This window comes from Anabrus simplex, chromosome 7, assembly GCF_040414725.1.
Source record: "Anabrus simplex isolate iqAnaSimp1 chromosome 7, ASM4041472v1, whole genome shotgun sequence".
NCBI classification, from domain to species: domain Eukaryota; kingdom Metazoa; phylum Arthropoda; class Insecta; order Orthoptera; family Tettigoniidae; genus Anabrus; species Anabrus simplex.
Genome location: NC_090271.1, coordinates 8,977,771 through 8,998,278, shown reverse-complemented (window position 1 = coordinate 8,998,278; position 20,508 = coordinate 8,977,771). Strand labels below are relative to the sequence as shown.

Genomic DNA, 20,508 nt, shown 5'->3' with positions numbered 1-20,508 from the left:
GGATACAACAGGTGAAATTAAACTGATCCCCTCCAACATACGAACAAACTATTATACATGCTGAGGAATGAGGGGATTATTGCGCCACCCTCGGTTATCACCCAAAATGAGTAACGAACAGATATTCCTTACAAAAGTAGCACCTCGATATAATGCCACCACTATCCGCCATTGGTAGCAAGATGGCTATTTGAAATTACCGGCTGCCAAATGTACAATGAAGGACTTCATAACGGCAAAACCTGAAGTTATGATGTGGCAAAATACTGGTTACAAAGTAATATTTAATGCAAATTCTCTGTACTATCATTATGATGAGACTATTTATAGCACCAGCTACATATTTCATTTTTATATTGTACTTATTATGTTAATCTTGTACTTTTAAGACTGATGCAACTTGTGACACAATCAAACAAAATTAGCAGGAACCTGGAACTTTATTTTTAAATGGAAAAATGACTTTTACCTAATCGTTTAGGAATGTGAGCAGAGTGGATGCTACCGACTGGCGTAGCGATTTACTCTGGAAGAATGATCATGGTTACTACTGTCGATGTTGCTTTTGAAACCTAGACAAAGCAATTCACAATAACGTACCGTGACCTTTTTAAAACTTCATTCCTGCCTGCGTGCGCACATTTTTACAATGAATAAACAAACAACATAAAGTGTAGTGAATCTATGAAATATCTCCGTCAGCCAAAATACTGAAAAATGCTCAGCGGAAGAAGCTATAAGAAGCTTTGGTTATTTGAATATCCCAAGTCCATGTATTAATAATAATATAATAATAATAATAGTAATATTGTTTTGGATTTTGGCCTGAGTTTTTGACTCTTCGGGGTACACGAGACGCTCCGACTCGTCTTTTGCATGATGTTGAGTCTCCCCCAGAATCCGAACGAGACTCTTGCATCGTGGCGTTCAATACAAGGGATTTATCCAAAGATTTACCCCCTGGGGTATGTTTCTTGAAACATTGTGCCATCATGCTTCTTGACTTGACTTTGTTTTGGACGAGTACCCATCCTTTTACAACTAGGGTTGTTAGCCCTAGAGGTTGCCTCAAGATGTTTTCCGACTTCTGGTCATTTACCAGTCTTCGCCGTAACCCTGGCAAGGGACCAGCTTTTTTTTTCACAGTGGTATTTTATTTCTCAGCTGAAGACGCCCTTAACAAAGATCGCTTCCGCAAGAAAATATTGACGAACGGGCTAAACCGAAACGAGCAACCGAAGAGAAGACCTGGTGCCCCTTGGACAGAGGAGCGTAAGCAGGCCCACTCACAAAGAATGAGGGAAATTTGGGCTCTAAAGAAGGCCAACTTCAGTGTCAAATGCAACAAGACCTAACGTGGTCCTTGATGGCCCCAGCGAATTATATATATATATACTAGCTGATGTACCCGTGCTTTGCTATGGGATTCTCAGAAAGATTGACTTGGTGGTTTTCCTAACTGAATTCAACATAGGTCATTACAAAAACGTCAGTAGGAATGTAACGATTGAAAGCAATATTATCATATAAAATACTCGATCAAATGAAAAACCGCACACTTTCTCACTTTCAACGAACAGTACTACAGTGCCAATCTAAGAGTCCACAGCTCCAGAGCTGGAATAACCAGGTCGCAGACTGCCGTGAACACTCCTCTGTCATTATTCCGTTAAATATGCACACTACTCATTCCAATCAGTGCTTCAAAGTAGGGATTGAATAGCTGCAATGCTATGATGAACCAGTATGTTACGTACCAGATATATCCGAAAATGTATGAACCAGAGGAATGGCATGCTAAAGAAGAAAGTTATCTTACTCCCCAGCTTCTTCCTGCCAATATACAGGCAGACTGTTACAGTCGGTACGACCAGGCATGTTGCCCGTGTGGTTAGGGGCGCGCCGCTGTGAGCTTGCATCCAGGAGATAGTGGATTCGACCCCACTGCCGGCAACCCTGAAGATGGTATTCCGTGGTTTCCCATTTTCACACCAGTCACACCAGGCTGTACCTTAAAGCCAAGGCTGCTTCCTTCACACCACTATTCATTTCCTATCCTATCGTCACCATAAGACCTACCTGTGTCGGTGCAACGTCAAGCAAATTAAAAAAACCTCGGTACGCTGCAGTAATCCTATCTATCAGGGATGAGAGAAATCAGAAGACAAAAAGCACATCACAACAAACAATGGTCAATGTAATGTTATTGTTGATAAAGTTTATGAGCTTTCTATATTGCAGGCCTTCACATTAGTTTTCTTTCAACTCTGTGATATTAGGGTGTCTTACAAAATCATTTATATCGTAGACTGTAGTTCCTTATTCTCAGATTTTACATACCGATTTTCACTAAATTCTGTTTACCCATTTTCTTGTGACCCGGCGCTGATATGGACTTAGTAACAAAAATCCTCATTCATGTATATTGTATCTCTAATCATATGCGGTACGGTAACAATGTATAAGACATAAGTGATCGGAAAATTAATAACTTCTTACATAACTACTACTAACTTACGACATAAATAAAGTTATGTTAGTTATGTAGTATTTATCGATACGACCACTAATAACATAAATAACGTATTTGAGAATTACATTTCAGGCCTTCCCCTAAACTACCATTTCACTCAACGTGAATAAAATCATTTGTAGCCTAGATTGCAGTGGTTCATCACCCGACATTACATACCGATTTTCATTAAATTCTCTTCAGCCGTTTTCTATTGATGCGTGTACAGACAGACAGACAGACAGACAGACAGACATTATGGAAAAGTAAAAAAATGCATTTCCTTGTTACTGTGGACATGACAGATAGAGAAATACCATTCTTTTCAAATTCTCAGCAACGCACAGGCAAAACACTTATTTTATATATACACTGACTGACAGAGCAAATGCAACACCAAGAAGGAGTGGTTCGAAAGGGATGAAAGTTGGGGAAAAAACAGAGACGGCACGGAGAAATAATTGATGTTTATTTCAAACCGATATGCAGGTTACACAATGCGCACGGCATCGACTCAGTAGGATGTAGGACCACCGCGAGCGGCGATGCACGCAGAAACACGTCGAGGTACAGAGTCAATAAGAGTGCGGATGGTGTCCTGAGGGATGGTTCTCCATTCTCTGTCAACCATTTGCCACAGTTGGTCGTCCATACGAGGCTGGGGCAGAGTTTGCAAACGGCGTCCAATGAGATCCCACACTTGTTCGATTGGTGAGAGATCCGGAGAGTACGCTGGCCACGTAAGCATCTGTACACCTTGTAGAGCCTGTTGGGAGATGCGAGCAGTGTGTGGGCGGGCATTATCCTGCTGAAACAGAGCATTGGGCAGCCCCTAAAGGTACGGGAGTGCCACCGGCCGCAGCACATGCTGCACGTAGCAGTGGGCATTTAACGTGCCTTGAATACGCACTAGAGGTGACGTGGAATCATACGCAATAGCGCCCCAAACCATGATGCCGCGTTGTCTAGCGGTAGGGCGCTCCACAGTTACTGCCGGATTTGACCTTTCTCCACGCCGACGCCACACTCGTCTACGGTGACTATCACTGACAGAACAGAAGCGTGACTCATCGGAGAACACGACATTCCGCCATTCCCTCATCCAAGTCGCTCTAGCCCGGCACCATGCCAGGCGTGCACGTCTATGCTGTGGAGTCAATGGTAGTCTTCTGAGCGGACGCCGGGAGTGCAGGCCTCCTTCAACCAATCGACGGGAAATTGTTCTGGTCGATATTGGAACAGCCAGGGTGTCTTGCACATGCTGAAAAATGGCGGTTGACGTGGCGTGCGGGGCTGCCACCGCTTGGCGGTGGATGCGCCGATCCTCGCGTGCTGACGTCACTCGGGCTGCGCCTGGACCCCTCGCACGTGCCACATGTCCCTGCGCCAACCATCTTCGCCACAGGCGCGGCACCGTGGACACATCCCTATGGGTATCGGCTGCGATTTGACGAAGCGACCAACCTGCCCTTCTCAGCCCGACCATCATACCCCTCGTAAAGTCGTCTGTCTGCTGAAAATGCCTCCGTTGACGGCGGCCTGGCATTCTTAGCTATACACGTGTCCTGTGGCACACGACAACACGTTCTACAATGACTGTCGGCTGAGAAATCACGATACGAAGTGGGCCATTCGCCAACGCCGTGTCCCATTTATCGTTCGCTACGTGCGCAGCACAGCGGCGCATTTCACATCATGAGCATACCTCAGTGACGTCAGTCTACCCTGCAATTGGCATAAAGTTCTGACCACTCCTTCTTGGTGTTGCATTTGCTCTGTCAGTCAGTGTATAAAGGAACAGTATAATTAATGTGGCATTCCAGAGCCATAGCTGTAGAGGTGGTGTCTCAGGATTTTGATGGAGCCTCTGAGGACGAGGGTCGCAATTTCAGGGATGAACTTCATTGGAAGTTGGAAGCGCTTCCATGTGGCGACGAAATGACAAGGTACGGTACCGCGAACTCGACCATTATTTCTATTTCCTGAAGGTGGTATTTAGATTTGTAGTAAGGGATAGTGTATTTGTATTTGTTAATCTCTTCAAGATTAACCTCCTCTGGCTGACCGCTATGGTGCTCGAATCTGACAGTTGGATCTAATATGAATCCTTGAGAGCTGCTGTCTTTAAAGGCTATGATATCAATTCTCTGCGAACTACTGTTTATGGCCAGTCCGTGTATCTCCTCATGTACATTGAATCCCTTCTTTCTTAGTTCTTCGACAATGAGGGATCTGATCTGGTGGTGCCGCGTGTTTCTTAGGAGTTCCCCACGTGTGCAGAAATAGCAATTTAAAGAATGTGGACTAAAACAAAAGCTCTTTAAATGACTATCAACAGTAAAGGTACAGATTCAAACTATTTCTTGGAGGGAAGTCTATTGCAGTCTGGTTCTAACTTCAAATAGGCTACCTTGGAAGAATCACTTCAAAAGATAACACATTAAAAGAAATACTTAACAGGACTCAGAAATCTTCTCAATTTCATTTTAAAGTGAGAAACCTACTCTGGGATGATAAAATACCCCAGAAAGCAAAAATGACCATGTTTCATACCTACTTCATTCCATTTCTCACATATGGACTTGAAACATGTACCCTGCATAACAAGGCAAATAGTAAAATCCAGTCAACAGAAATGAAATTCACCAGAACAATGAACCAAAAGACCAGGAAGGACAAGATTAGAAATTAAGCAAATAGAAAGGAGGCTGGCATCAAAATGCCTGTTATCGAGCTTTTAGGAAGAGGCAAGCTACAACGGTTTGGACATGTTATGACAATGGACAGAGCGAGAACAGCAAGGAATCATTCTGACAGAGAAGTGAAAGGGAGAGGCCAAGGAATTGATGGATAGAGGCAGTGAAATCAGAGGTCAGCAAGAGGAATGCCAAGTGGGAAGATATAGAGATATAGAGGAACAGAAGTAGCAAGCGCTTGTACTCCACACCTGGGAAACTGGAGCTTGAAGATGATGATGTATGGTTGTAAGAAATTTGTAAAATTTACTTTGCACAGGAATCCTCTGGAAGTAAATTTCAGTTATGGCAATGACACCTCACTTTTCTTTCAAATTTGTGATCATGGGTTAACAGTTGCAGAACTCTTAATTTGAGCCATGGCACACTAATGACTGACATTTTCAGCAGTACTACCATGTACCAACAGGGAAGCTGCAAACCAACAATCCTGAGAACAGATTTAGCTGTTACCTGCAGCTTTCAGGAAGGTAATTATCATATATCATACCATAGTACATCATGCTCGAAAATTTCATGTGATTCGACCTTTTTTACAATAGAAACAGGAGTGTACCACTGACCCTTGAGGATGAGAGATTATCTTTAGTGCTGTCACCCAGGTGGCAGATTATACTTTCACTAGAAATACTGTTATAAGTCTCAATTAATACAGTATATGGTATTGATAACATTAGCCAGTTACGAGCGAGACATCGGGAAGTGCAGACGTGTGAATGAGCTGAGGTGCGCAATATGGGAATAACGATACAGCAATACAGGCTAAGAATTGGAAGATGGCATGGTGCAAGGCAGTGTTGGAAGGAAGGTGGAGTTGAGAGAGGAAGAGAAATTAGTGGTTATAAAGGACTGTTGGAGATTATGTTGTGTGCGACGGTTATTGCGACGCTGCTGGTGGTAGGAGGTATAGAAAAGAATCCGGGTCCAAACCAGGGACCGTTCGGCTGGGAGGAGCTTGAAGAGATCAAGAGAGTGGTGAAGGAAGCAAGCAAAGGAGAAGAAATTAAGGAAATGATGCAGGAACACCAGGCAACCCAAATGAAGGAGATGAAGGACTTAAAAAGTTTTATAAAAGAAGAAATTGGAGGTGTAAATGACAAGTTAGCGGAGATAGAAGATGAGGTAGAGAGCTTGAAAAAGAAGGTGGTGGTACTGGAAGAGGAATTAACAGCAATGAAGAGAGAAGTGAGGTTAGCGAGGAACGAATCGGCAAGAAAAAATGTGTTTGTGTATGGTGTACCTGAGGAAGGAACAGAATCAAAAGTGGAATTAGTATTGAAAGTGGTGGACATAGTTTCGAACAAAATGAAGATAAACTTTTCTGAAGTTGATATAGATGATATATATAGAGTGGGAAGGAACAAGGGACATAGGCCGGTGAAGTTAAGATTAATATCAACCCTGATGGCTGATATACTTCTGAGGAATGCTGGAAATTTGAAAGGATCGAACATTTATTTGAAGGCTGAGATAGAGAAAGAAGATAGGATGCGGTTGGAGGTCTATAAGCGGCATATGTGGCGTGCTAGAGCGGAGGGATTGCGAGTCAAGATAGTGGGGAGGTGTCTGGTTACTTCAGGCAGAAATTGGTCGCGATCGTGGACACAGGAGGAACTGCTGAGGATGGAAAAATGTGAGGAGGAAATGAGTTGCAGAAATCGAGAGCAGGGCGACATCAGTACGGAGAAGGAAGAGAGAAGAGGGGACTGCGGTGTCAGCGGGCAGGTAGCGAAGACAGCAGAGTCCTTGGTGAGTCAGAACAGCCCAGGAAGGAGTGAATCAACAAGTAGGACACTAGACCGAAGTGAAGTGGATACAGGTAGTGAAGAGGTGACGGGAAGGGAAAGGAGTCAGGGTAGTGACTTAACCTCCCCAAATAGGAATAATGCAGAAATAAACCTGGAGAGAAAGCAGGCGTTAAATAAGGCGAGATCCTTAAGTTTAAAAGATCTATGGGGTGGGAAAAAAGGCTCTGGCACGGAAAAGGGGAAGGATGGGGGTGAGAAGAAAGAGAGGGATGGGGTGGAGCCAAAAGGAAGAATCACGAGAAGTAAGGGGGGAAGTGGTGAAATGCAGAAGTATAGGGAGGGAGGGGGAGGAAATAAATAACTAGATATGGTGATAGGGATGCTGAATATTGAGGGGTTGATGGGGAAGTTAGGGAATAAGGAAATTGTGGATTTAGTGAAAGATTTTGAGATTATTGCTCTAGTAGAGACGTGGTTAGGGAAGGGGGTTGAAATTACATGGGACGGTTATAAAGTAGTTAACGTGTTAAGGGAAAAAATAGGGAAGAGGTGCCGAAACCCAGGGGGCATAGTAGTTTTAATAAGGAATGAGATAGCTGAATGGGTGGAGACGTTACAGACTAGGGTAGAAGGGGTAGTGTGGTTGAGAGTAAAAATAGGGAAGGGGGCAGCGGAAGAAATTTGTCTGGCACTGCTTTATAACCATCTGAGCGATTCAGTGTATGCAAATAAACATTTTTTTGACGAACTGATTGAAGAAATAAACACAAAGGAATGTATGTAGAAGATGGGATGATTTTATTGGGGGATTGGAATGCGAGAGTGAGCAATAGAGTACCGGTATACGGGAAAGAAGTAAAAGTAGACGGGATACTGCAAAGGAAGAGCAAGGATAATGTTGTAAATAGTTATGGAGAAAGGTTATTAGAGTTATGTGCTCTAGAACATTTATTTATTTTAAATGGGTGGATGAAGGGGGATAGTGTGGGTGATTTGACGTATATTACAACAAATGGAGGGAGTGTGGTGGACATAGGAATAAGCTCAGAGATAGCGTTAAGGAGAATAATAAGTTTTGAGGTGTTAGAATATGGGTTGACAGAACATATGCCTATCAAAATAAAATTGAGAACTTTGGTTGCTGATGAGAAGGGAAAGATGGAGGAAAGTAAGGAGAGGTATAGGAATGGAGGATGGAAGTATGTATGGGATGATAATACCAAAGAGAAATTAAGACGGCATTTGAAAGAGGAGGGAGATGTATTAAGGGTAGGAATTGAAAGGGCGGTAGAAGGGAATGATATGGATAACGTGTTAAAATTAATTGAACTCCCTGTATGGAGGGTGGGGAAGAAAGTGAGGAGAAGGGTAGAGGGAAAAAAGAATAAAATGAATGGATGGTTTGATGAAGACTGTAGGAGAAAACGTGAGGTTGTAATGAGAGCCCTAGCCGAGTTTAGGAAGGAGGGTACGCAAGAAAAAAGGAAGGAATATTGTAAATTGAGAAGGGAATATAAAGAGGTATTGAATGAGAAGAAGAGAGGATGGAAGGAGGCGGAAGCTGAAAAAATAAATATATATTGCAGAGAGAAGAAATTTGAGAGGATTTGGGAGTCAATAAACAAGATCAGAAGAACGAAACCGGAGGGGAAGGGAGATAAAATAGGAGAAAACGAGTGGGTTAGGCATTTTAAAAGGCTTTTAGAAGGGGAGAGGAAATTGGGTAGAGAAATAGACAAGTCACAAATTGGAAGGGAACTGGAAGTAGGCATTACAATATTGGATGGGGAGATAACAAGGCAGGAGGTAATTACAGTATTAAAAAATGCTAGACCCAAGGCTGCAGGAGGTGTGAATGGTATTTCCAATAGTGTATGGAAAGAGGTAGGGGCAAATGAACCGATGTTGAGAGGGATTGTGAAATTCTTTAATAGGTTGCTGGAAACAGGGAAATTTCCTAGAGAATGGAGGATGGGGGTATTATGCCCTATTTATAAAAATAAAGGAGCTAGTAGTGATCCAAACAACTATAGAGGAATTACACTCCTAGACTCGCTGTCAAAGGTGTACACAGGGGTTTTGGCGAATAGGATAACAAATTGGGCGGAACAGTACGGTAGGATATCTGAGTTCCAAAATGGATTTAGGAAAGGATGTAATACAGTTGATAATGTTTGGATTCTGGACACTTTGATTACAAAGTATGTGAGGATAGCAGGGCGTAAATTATTTATAGCAGCGATTGACTTAGAAAAAGCCTTTGATACGGTCAGTAGGGAGGCGCTATTTTTGAGATTAGGGGAGGTTGGAATGTCGAAAAAAATGAGGGTGGCAATTGAAACTATTTATGAGGAAGTGTTTGTGATGATTAAATTGCAGGATGGAAGGTTGAGTAAGTGTTTTGAATCGAAAAGCGGGGTGAGACAGGGATGTAAGCTATCCCTGATATTATTTATATTATTTATAAATACTATTTTAGAGGGTCATGGTGGAGACGCATGGCATTGCCCTTGGGTAGGGAAAATGGAGGTTCCAGGGTTGCTATTCGCGGATGACCTATTGATTTTGGCTTTGACGGCAAATGGTTTGCAAAAAGGGTTGGACAAGGTAGTTGAATATACTAGGAAATGGTCTCTCAGAGTAAATGTAAGAAAGACTCAGATATTGGTGTGTAGGAAAAGGGGTGGGAGAAAGAATAAGGAAGTCTGGAGGCTGGAGCAGGAAGAAATTAAACCAGGGGGAAAAATTGAGTACCTAGGTGTAATAATTAGTAAGAATGCTTCTTGGAAAAATCAGTGTAAGAAGGCAAAACTTAAAGGAAGAGGAGCGCTTGCGGTAGTAGGGGCATTAGAAAAGAAATTTCCAGACGTTAAATACAAAATTCAGAAAATGGTGTTTAAATCACTGGTAATGGGCAAAATGCTATTTGGGGTTGAAGTATGGGGAATGGAGGAAGATAGGAGTGAACTAAACCAGGTGGTGGCAAAATTTAGCAAGATCATGATGGACCTACCGAATTGTACAGCCAATGCCGGGGCCAGATTAGTCTGTAAAGAATCGATAGAGGTTGAAATAGCTAAGAGGGTGTTCAAGTACTGGATTAGATTGGAGGAAGGGAAGGGTGGGGCGTTAGTACAAGAAACGTTTAATTTTCAGAAAGGTATGACGAATGAAGGTTACTGGGTGAATAAGTGCAAAAAATGGTTACAAAAGATTGGATTGGGGGTATATGGAGAGGTCTGGGGGGATGGTAGGAATAAATGGGTATGGGAAAGGATAAAGGGAAGACTACTAGATATGGAAAGACAGAGCTTAATAGGGGAATGTAGAGAGAGAGTCTCTTTATCAGTTTTAAATAAATTGGTGGAAGTAATAAACCCGAAAACGGAGTTTGAGGGTAGAAGGGATAAGAGAGGTTTGTATTGGTGGTTATTGGGTGTTCCGAGGAATAGGGGATGGGTAGGTAGTGAGAATAGGGATAGATGTGTGTTATGTGGAGAGAAGTGGGAGGACCTGCATATTTTTAATCAATGCCGACCTTTGGCGGAGATAAAGATCAAACTACTAAGTAAGAAGGAGCTGCATATGGTAGGGGAAAGCTATAAGATAACATCTTGGTTATGTAGAGAGTGGGAGAAAGGAACGAATATAACGAAATTCTTAAATGTGGCCAGAGCTATATTTATAAAGAAATTGAGGGAGTAACAGGGGTTGTGCAGATAATGTGGTTTGTGCTGAGGGAGAAAGGGGGAAGGCATTCTGCTCAGAGGAATGGATATCCGCCCTGAGCAAATGCGGGAAGGGTATCATGGTAATCATGATATCAGAAGAGGGGGCTTTAGTGTTAGGGGAAAGGGGGAGAGCACCTTGCCCTGTGGAAAGGTGATCCGCCTGGGGCAAAGGGAAAGCCTGAGAAAATTAGGTAAGCGTTGAGAAAAGGGGAGGTTGAGTAGGTTTGAGGGTAGTGTAAAGCTTAGTAAAAAAAAAAAAGCGAGTTGACTGAGTGAACTAATGGACTTGGAATGGAGTACTGTCTGTTGGTGTGTAAATGAGGAGTGAAAAAAAAAAAAAAGGGGATTGTTTGTGAGGAAGAAGTATAAAGAAGGTATATGTGATAGAATTGAGATAGATTAAGTGGGAATGTAGTTAAGGAGAAAATGTTGGCAGTATGGAAATTATGAAAGGTAAAAAAAAAAAAAAATTAAATGGTGTAGATGCCTTGATGAAGGGTGTAAAATTGAGGGATTCTTGATGTTTATGTATTAAGTTTAATGTGTAATAGTAATTTAGATAGATTAAGGGGGACTGTAGTTAAGGAGAAAATGTTGGAAGTATAAAAATTAAGTCCAACGGTTTGAGGCAAGTGTGGTGTTGTAGATTGTGAAGACTGAGTGAACTGATGGACTTGGAATGGAAACTGTCTGTTTGTATGTAAGTGAAAAAAAAAATTGTTGATGTTTAAGTCTTAAGTTCAAGAAGGTGAGATGTAGTGGGCGGGAATAGTGCGAGAGAGGAGAAGGTGGCGTATCAAGGGAAGAGGGACGGGTTGGGGCTTGACCCAACCCAAAGAAGCTAGGCTTTAGCATGTCTGCACGGCAAGAAAAGAAAAAGAAGAGGGAAGGTAGTGAGCTGACAATGAACAGAGAAGGTGTGACGTATATAGCGGAAGTGTGTGACAAGCCATGTGATGGGTCCGGTTTCCGCCAAGCTGGCTTGGCACACATGGTAGGTAAGGAATACATTGTCAGCAGGTGTAGGTGAGAAATAAGATCAGTTCTCACGTGGCGAGGCTGGTCCCTGCGATCAACGGGTTGGTGGGCATGTATTCCATACCAGGGCTGACGCAGAGACCGGTCTACTATATATATTTTTTTTTTCTAGGTGGTTGGTAGGAATAGGGGAATAGGGAAATAGGGTAATTTGTAGTGCGGTGCTTCCTGCACGTTTGCCGGCTATCCGCGTGCGTGTGGGAGGACACTGAGTAGATTTAGAGGTAAATAATTTTGCTAAGTAGTTTTAGGAGAGATGTAGTGCCTAGTGTTTGTTTGTTTGTTTGTTCTTTTTGTTTCTGGGTTTCGCTCTGTCTGTCTTTATTACCTGTAAAGCCGATGGTGTATTCTAGGGTGGGTAATAAAGATATGTATGTATGTATGTATGTAATACAGTATATGGTATTGATAACATTAGCCAAAAGATTAATTAATTATAATACAAGGTAGTGGAACTGAGGCTGTACTTGTATTTTGGTATTGTTGATCTTGAAGGATAGCCTATATCCATTACGGTAGTGGTTGGCGAATTTGCTTGAATCTTATTATCTCATGCTTGGCAGAAAAGAAAGAATACCATTCAATATCAGCTCACTGTCAGTTCTGCCTATGGAATTACATAACCTCTTCTATAACCTAGAGGTACTGAGTTTGATGGGATTATATTGAACCTTCTCATTGTCACTTTCTTCTCAATTCAAGCAAATTCGCCAACCACTGATGGATATACCCATCAAGATCAGTAATACTGGAATAAAAGTACAGCCTTAGTTTCACTACCTTGTACTATAATTAATCTATAATTATCTTTTGGCTAATTTTATCAATCCCGTAGGTCTATACTGTATTAGTTGAGACTTAAAGTGAAAGTACAATCTGCCACCTGGGCAACAGCACCTAATGCAGATCACTGATTATTAGTGCAATTCTTATTGATTAATCAAACTGTGTATCAGTATGTGAGGAAAAGTAGGTAAAATAGGGCATTCATTCCAATATATGAGGTTATAATACTCGATGCAATATTAAACTGAATTATACAATATAAACGTCAAATATAATATTAAAAAATACACAAATTTTTTTTTTTACACATTTATTTATATAAAGCCTGTACATTTTAAAAGACTGGGCTTGCTTTAAACGGGTTGTAGATCACATGTACCACTCGCATATATAAGAACAGTGACAATCATTGAGCTCCAGGGACCAAAAGCATTATCCAATATCTTCTCACAAGCAACGGGCAATAGATCACATGTACCACTCGGAGATATAACAACCAACAGTAAAAATCGTTGAGCTCCAGAGACCGAAAGCACTATCCAATATCTTCTCACAAGACATTCTCAACACACGAGTCACGTTTATATACACATATGCTAATACTCTGAGCATAAAATAATAGAAATAGTGCTGACCATGTGAAGCTGCAGTAGGTGAAAATAAACATACAGCAATGTTCTTCAGAATAGTTCAGTTCAGATCAGTTAGTTATCTGAACTACTCAATTCATGATGGCGGCGTACGCCATTCGGAAAGCTTCGGCTTGCTCCATAAGGTTTCGGTAAAGCTTCAGAGTGGAGCCGTAGTACGTCCCGTCAGGGGCTAACGTCGAGTGCTGGCATTAAAATTATAAAATCCTTTTATTAACAACCACCTAGTCAATACAATACATTACTCATTGAATTATAAAATAATCATGAGGTGTCTTAAATAATGGAACATGTTTCGGCTATAATCCCTTAATGATTAATAAAATCATCAACAAGATAAAATTAAAAACCTCAATGAAATTGATTCCGGACAAGCCCAAAAAAACGAAATATGCTCCCTTCACCTACACGAATCCAGGCCTATTTCAAGTTACTAACCCTCTAAAGAAATACGATATTAATATCGCTTATAGGACCCGATATATTCTTCAATTCAAATATAGTTAACATTAATCACAATAAATTCTCGAACTCTGGTATCTATAGGCTTAAATGCACCCATTGTGGATTCTCCTATATCGGACAGACTGGACGTAGCTTTTTGACCAGATACCTTGAACACTACAACGCTTCGAAACAAAAAAAGTATTCCGCCATGAGCAGCCATATGGAAGAGACTGGCCACAGTTTTACTACAATTGAAAAAGACCTTCAAATCTTGAAATAGTCAATAAAAGTAAACTTATGACAGAGTTTGAGAACATTTACATATTCCTAGACCAGCATTTTAACGGAAATCAAAATTTAAATGATACCTCAGAAATGAAAAGTCCAATAATCGAGAAAATTCCAGAACTACTCTCTCTTTTGAATATACATAATAATAACTTTACGAGAATCTTTAATTATACAACTGTTAATAATACAACAACTACTACTCTACTGCCCTCTCATGCGACACCCCTCCTCCTCACATGACTCACTCCCCACCTCTACGTATACATACATACAACACTAGAATCTACTCGCCAGTTTGCTTCACGCAGCCAACGCTAGCGAACACCTCACACTAGTCCCAAGGGTAAGCCTCCTTTTTCAATTTTTTTTTTTTTTTCAGTTATAACATAACTTCATTTTTCCTCCCTTTTCTTTCATTCCAGATTTCTAACTCCAATTGTGCCATAATCTGCTCCATCCATCTCTGGTTTGCTGGAACTCTCCCTACTTTCAAGATTATAATTACTCTTTAACGAGTCCACCATTGGTGTCCTACATTGTATACGATTAATTTTACTGCTGCGTGTAAATATGGACTAGTTCAACTTGTGTTTCCTTCTGGCATTATGTTTGGCTCTCCTACAGAATTCCTAACTACTGGAGTTCACGTCATATCAACCTTAGTTACGTCGCCACGCACCTTTTAACTGGTTCAGTTAGACTCGTACTATTCAATAAACTCTATTTCAACTTTTGTTTTTGCTCAATTTAAAGAACTCCATCGTCAATAATTAATCCACGCTTCACGCATTGACATACATTTTAAGGTCCACTATACCTATTTTTTTACTTTAACAACCTCATGATTGTTTTAACTTTACAGACTACCATCGTTCAATGTATTCCACTACAAATACTTGCTGTTAATCTGTACATATTGTTACAATTTCAAGTCTAATGTTATCATTTTACTTTTTATTACGGCATTGTCACTCTTTTAACATTTTTTATCATTTCAGCTCAGGGCCCTGACCTAATCTTTGTAAATTAACGGCTGATGATGTTCGTTATGTCGAACGAAACATGTTCCATTATTTAAGACACCTCATGATTATTTTATAATTCAATGAGTAATGTATTGTATTGAGTAGGTGGTTGTTAATAAAAGGTTTTTATAATTTTAATATATTGTCCTCAATACGGTTCTATTATGAGATTAATTACATGAGTGCTGGCATTACGCGGATCTCCAACAAAACATGTACGTAAATATCAGTAGGGCCAACTAGTGAACAACAAACCGAGAAGATGAAAAGGGCTGGGAACCTACCAAAGGCATGGACATGGCTTTGATAGCGGATTCCGAAATAAATCGCCGTGATCCTTAGATTTGAAGAAATATTATTTACATAATAATTTTACAAATACATTCCAAATGCAATTTCAAGTTACGAGCTATATGTTCAGTGATATACATAGCTTATTTCGTAGCAGTGTAAATTCAAATTTCAAATCAACTATACATCTAGTTACCAATGCAGTTGTACAATGCAATTTACGGTGATGTGAAACAGGTTATCCAAAATCTAGCGTACCTCAAGTGATACAGAACTACCAGAGGCAAACCCCAAGGGAAATAATATTTACTTACAATCTACATATTTTAGTGAAACAAGAAATGGGAATGCCTCGGAAACGAACAGGTAAGCTCAGCTGAAAAACTAAGGCGTCATAAGTAACTAATTTGGTGAATCTAGTCGAGGTTAGGGCAGACTCCTGTATGAAAAGCAAATCGGAACATTACGGAAATTTTAGCAGGAACGGAATTCAAGAGTGCTTACCCGAGGAGAGTGCCATCCCGGAAACCGGGAGACGTCAACCAGATAGGCTGCTCGCAGACAGATAGACCAAGACCGACAGAATACAGGATACAGAATTCATTCGAACACTGCCTCGCTCACTATATATAGGAAATTCCGGCCTTGGAGGCAGCCAATCAGCGTGCACGAGTTCCCTATCGCCACCTAGACTCACCAATCACAACCTTACTTTCGATCGCGAACTTTGACTAACATTCTAGAATACGCCTGATCGCGAATGTCGTATTTCCAGAACAGTCAGAAATATTTTCTAGACTACACTACAAACAAAGAAACACACCCTGTACAAAAGTTATGAAACTTTCTGGATCTTTCCAGGAACTATAGAACAGAATTCTACTATTTACAAATGCCTATGTTACAATAATATACAGTACAGGTTAGGTCATTAAAAATAAAACATCATATCGTATTTTACAAATAAGGTCTTAAAAAAAAACTTTCCACTTGCACTACATAGTTCACTTGTGACACACTTAACTAATTAAGACAAATCCTCCATTTTCAGATTCCCTCACATGTAGGACAGCTCAAACACCGATTGCACTGCACAACATTTTCGACCATTGCCCATTCAACCAACAACTGACTTTCCCACACTTCAACAACAAAATATACGCAAACCTTTAGTTAACTAGGAAGAATCGAATGATGTTTTTAACTATCTTCATTTGAAGCCGGTGTTGTTTTAACTCTGTCTTAGCACAGCCTCATTTTATAATCAACAAAAGCTGTTCACTTGCACTGTGCACTGTGCACTCCATTCATATAGAGAGTGACCAACGGAGTTGACTACCTCATGAATCCTATGGCGAATTATTTTGGTTGGAGCCAAATTACAAATAGACAAATTGGAATGTTTTACCTCATCAATTTTAACAATTATAAATAAGTGTACAGTAATTATAAATTGTATTTTATTTTGCCAACATTTGTATATACTACTTAGAACTACCATCGAACTCAAGATCATATAGACTTTGATTACTTTCATTGTTATACTGTACATATGATGGCCTCATTTTAATATTAAGAAACCACTAGCATATTTTACTATGTGTAACTAGTCTACTGTTATTTCGTTTAGGATAGGACATTGTACATGTTTTTTAATGTATTCTTTCTTACATATTATGTTCATAATTTCAAACCAGACGTCTGGTTTAATTTTGAGGTGCTTTGATATGACTGATGATGCCCCACATGGAGGGCGAAACATGTCTCCATTTTAACGATGTTTAACTAAAAATGTTAACATCCTGTAATGTATTGAATAGGTTGGAGTCCAATAAATTATCTTATATTATTATTGAGATTCTTTCAATAAGGAAAATAAAATGATTTTCATTACTTGTAATAGCCCAGATTATAGCGATCCATTCCCCGACATTGCATACCAATTTTTGTGAAGATATGACCACTAATAAAATAAATATTTGACAATTAAATTTTAGGCCTTCCCCTAAACTACCATTTTTCTCGGCGTGTATAGCCTATATTGTAGCGAATTATTTACCATCTTTGTCTAGCGATTTTCATTAAGACACGGCCACTAATAACATAAATATTGGAGAATAAAATTTCAGGCCTTCCCCTAAACTACCATTTCACTCAGCATGATTAAAATAATTTATAGCCTAGATTGTAGCAGTTCATCATCCGACTTTACATTCCGATTTTCATTAAATTCTCTTTGGCCGTTTTGTCGTGATGCATGTACATACAGACAGACAGACAGACAGACAGACAGACAGACAGACAGACAGACAGACAGACAGACAGACAGACAGACAGACAGACAGACATTACGGAAAATTAAAAAAATGCATTTTCTTGTTACTGTGGACATGACTGATACAGAAATACCATTCTTTTCAAATTCTGAGCAATGTACAGACAAAACTCTTATTTTATATATATAGATTACATTTCAGGCCTTCCCTTAAACTACCATTTCACTCAGTGTGAATAACATTATTGATAGCCTAGATTATAGCGATATATTCCCCGACATTGCATGCCAATATTTGTGAAGATACGACCACAAATAAAATAAATATTTGACAAATTTTAGGCCTTCCCCTAAACTACCATTTTTCAAGCGTGTATAGCCTATACTGTAGCAAATTATTTCCCATCTTTGTCTAGCGATTTTCATTAAGATACGGCCACTAATAACATAAATATTTGAGAATAAAATTTCAGGCCTTACAACTAAACTACCATTTCACTCAGCGTGATTAAAATAATTTACAGCCTAGATTGTAGCGGTTCATCACCCGACTTTACATTCCGATTTTCATTAAATTCTCTTCAGCAGCTTTCTCGTGATGCATGTACAGACAGACAGACAGACAGACAGACAGACAGACAGACAGACAGACAGACAGACAGACAGAAATTACGGAAAAGTAAAAAATGCATTTTCTTGTTACTGTGGACATGACCAATACAGAAATACCATTCTTTTCAAATTCTGAGCAATGTACAGACAAAACTCTTATTTTATATATATAGATATGAAATGTTTTTACATCCCACTCACTACTTTTGACAGTTTTTGGAGCTGTCAAGGTGCCACAATTTTGTCGTGCCAGGAGTTCTTTTGTGTGCCAGTAAATCTACCAACATGAGGCCGACATATTTGAGCACTTTCAAATACCACCAGACTGAGCCAAGTCAATGTGAAAAATGGAACTGCAACCGTTGAGCTCATTATGGAACAAGCAAAGCTTATTGGTAAAAGACATGACACCCAGCAATAGTTGACTATTTTGTTTCAAAATACACCACAGGCTGACGCACCATGGTGAGATGGCAGAAGTTGACCTGATGGCTGTAGTAGAGGGCCACGAAAACCTCACAGCACTCATAAAAAATTATGCAAGTGATGTGTACAATACGGGTGAAACTGTATGGGATTGCAAGAAATCCAAGGACAGAATAACCATTGTATTTTGAACCAATGCCAATGGCAGAGGTAAAAGAAAATTGAGCTAAATGTCAATGTTTCAAAAATTTTAACGCATCTGTTCACGTTGAGTATAGGAATGATAGAAAGACATGGATATCTGAGGCTGGATTTGACAAATGGATCAAAGATTTCAACAATGACATGAGAATAAAGAATCACAATGTGTCACTTCCTTGACAATGCAACATGTCACAAAATTGCAGCAACTTCACGATGGAATTACTTCCTCCTCCATGCTCTGGACATCTTCAGCCTCTGGATGCAGCAATAATCAAAAGTTTTCAAACACACAATATCGAGTGGAAAGAGATCAATGATGGTGATTCTGATGTCAGTTTGTCATCAAAGGATGCTCAGTTCTACATCAAAGTTGCTTGAGGGGAAGTTTCAGCTACAACAACAAGAACTACTGGTCACACAGACCACTCAGTCCAAGCATCAGAGGAAACTCTTGAATGGAGTAACTCTCCGAGAAGAACACCAACAACAAGAGCCCGTGTTTCTTCCACTGACGACATTGGTGACTTCGTAAAACCACCAGAAAGTTCCAGTGACAGCAGGTGTATCAGAAACTTGCGCACCGAGCTCGATAGCTGCAGTCGCTTAAGTGCGCCCAGTATCCAGTATCCGGGAGATACTGTCGGCAGCCCTGAAAATGGTTTTCCGTGGTTTCCCATTTTCACACCAGGCAAATGCTGGGGCTGTACCTTAATTAAGGCCACGGCCGCTTCTTTCCCACTCCTAGCCCTTTCCTGTCCCATCGTCGCCGTAAGACCTATCTGTGTCGGTGCGACGTAAAACAACTAGCAAAAAAAAAAAACTTGCATGGTTATTTTTAACAGAACGCTTTCTCGATGGAAATGTACGATCAGCTCCTTGCCACTCATTCATCCATTTCAGCTCTCAGCGAGATCCGAGACGTTCAGTCCAGTCCAGTCCAAAATCGTTTCATTTTTCAAAAGGATTTACTGTGCAGTCTCTACATTGGATATGTACTGCGAACTCCACTGAAATCATTTTTCCGACCTGAATAAATGTAATTTACTGTGCTTACAATTGTATAAAATTTTAATGCAACATCTGTCACAGTATTGTATGAATACAAAATACCTGCATAAATTAAATGTAGGGTTAATATTATACCAGAAAATCCCTGTACAGCATATCACTATGTAGCTTAAGCCATTCAAAACGAGACCTCGATTTAACGCCAACTACACTAAGAACAAACCCCGGCTTTATAACGAGAGATAACTGTGCATGTCTAACAAGACAAGAATATTTGTTAACAGAACGTAAAGTAATAGTTTGATCTAATAGTGTTAAACAGAGTCAGCTTTTCAGATTCTTCTTTTGCTTCCAAAACTTCTTCATTCTATCGGATATGGCTGCCCTTTGGTTGTCAGTTCTTCGTTCAAATGTTATGAGTTTGAATCGCAAGTGTTTATTCCTTACAATTCTCTTCTCTTCTCTTCTCTTCTCTTCTCTTCTCTTCTCTGCCTTCAATTTGGAGCATTGATAAATTTAATTCTTCTAAATCATTTATAATCTCTGTAAACCAAGTGTTCTTTGTTTTATTTTCCTAGAAGTAACTAAATACCCGCTTCACTAGTCGGGTTTCTGGCAATCTGAATGTATGACAAGGAAAGGCTATTCTCCTCTTCCGCACTGTATCTATTATTGATTTGCTTTCATGATACACCACTTCATTAGGTA

General features: G+C 40.1%; 1 protein-coding gene across 3 annotated transcripts in view; it reads right to left on the bottom strand.

Moving 5' to 3' along the window:
- Window positions 1-20,508, bottom strand: part of LOC136877208 (sodium/hydrogen exchanger 9B2) — a 186,316-nt gene that overhangs the window by 60,973 nt on the left and 104,835 nt on the right. The window lies entirely within an intron of this gene.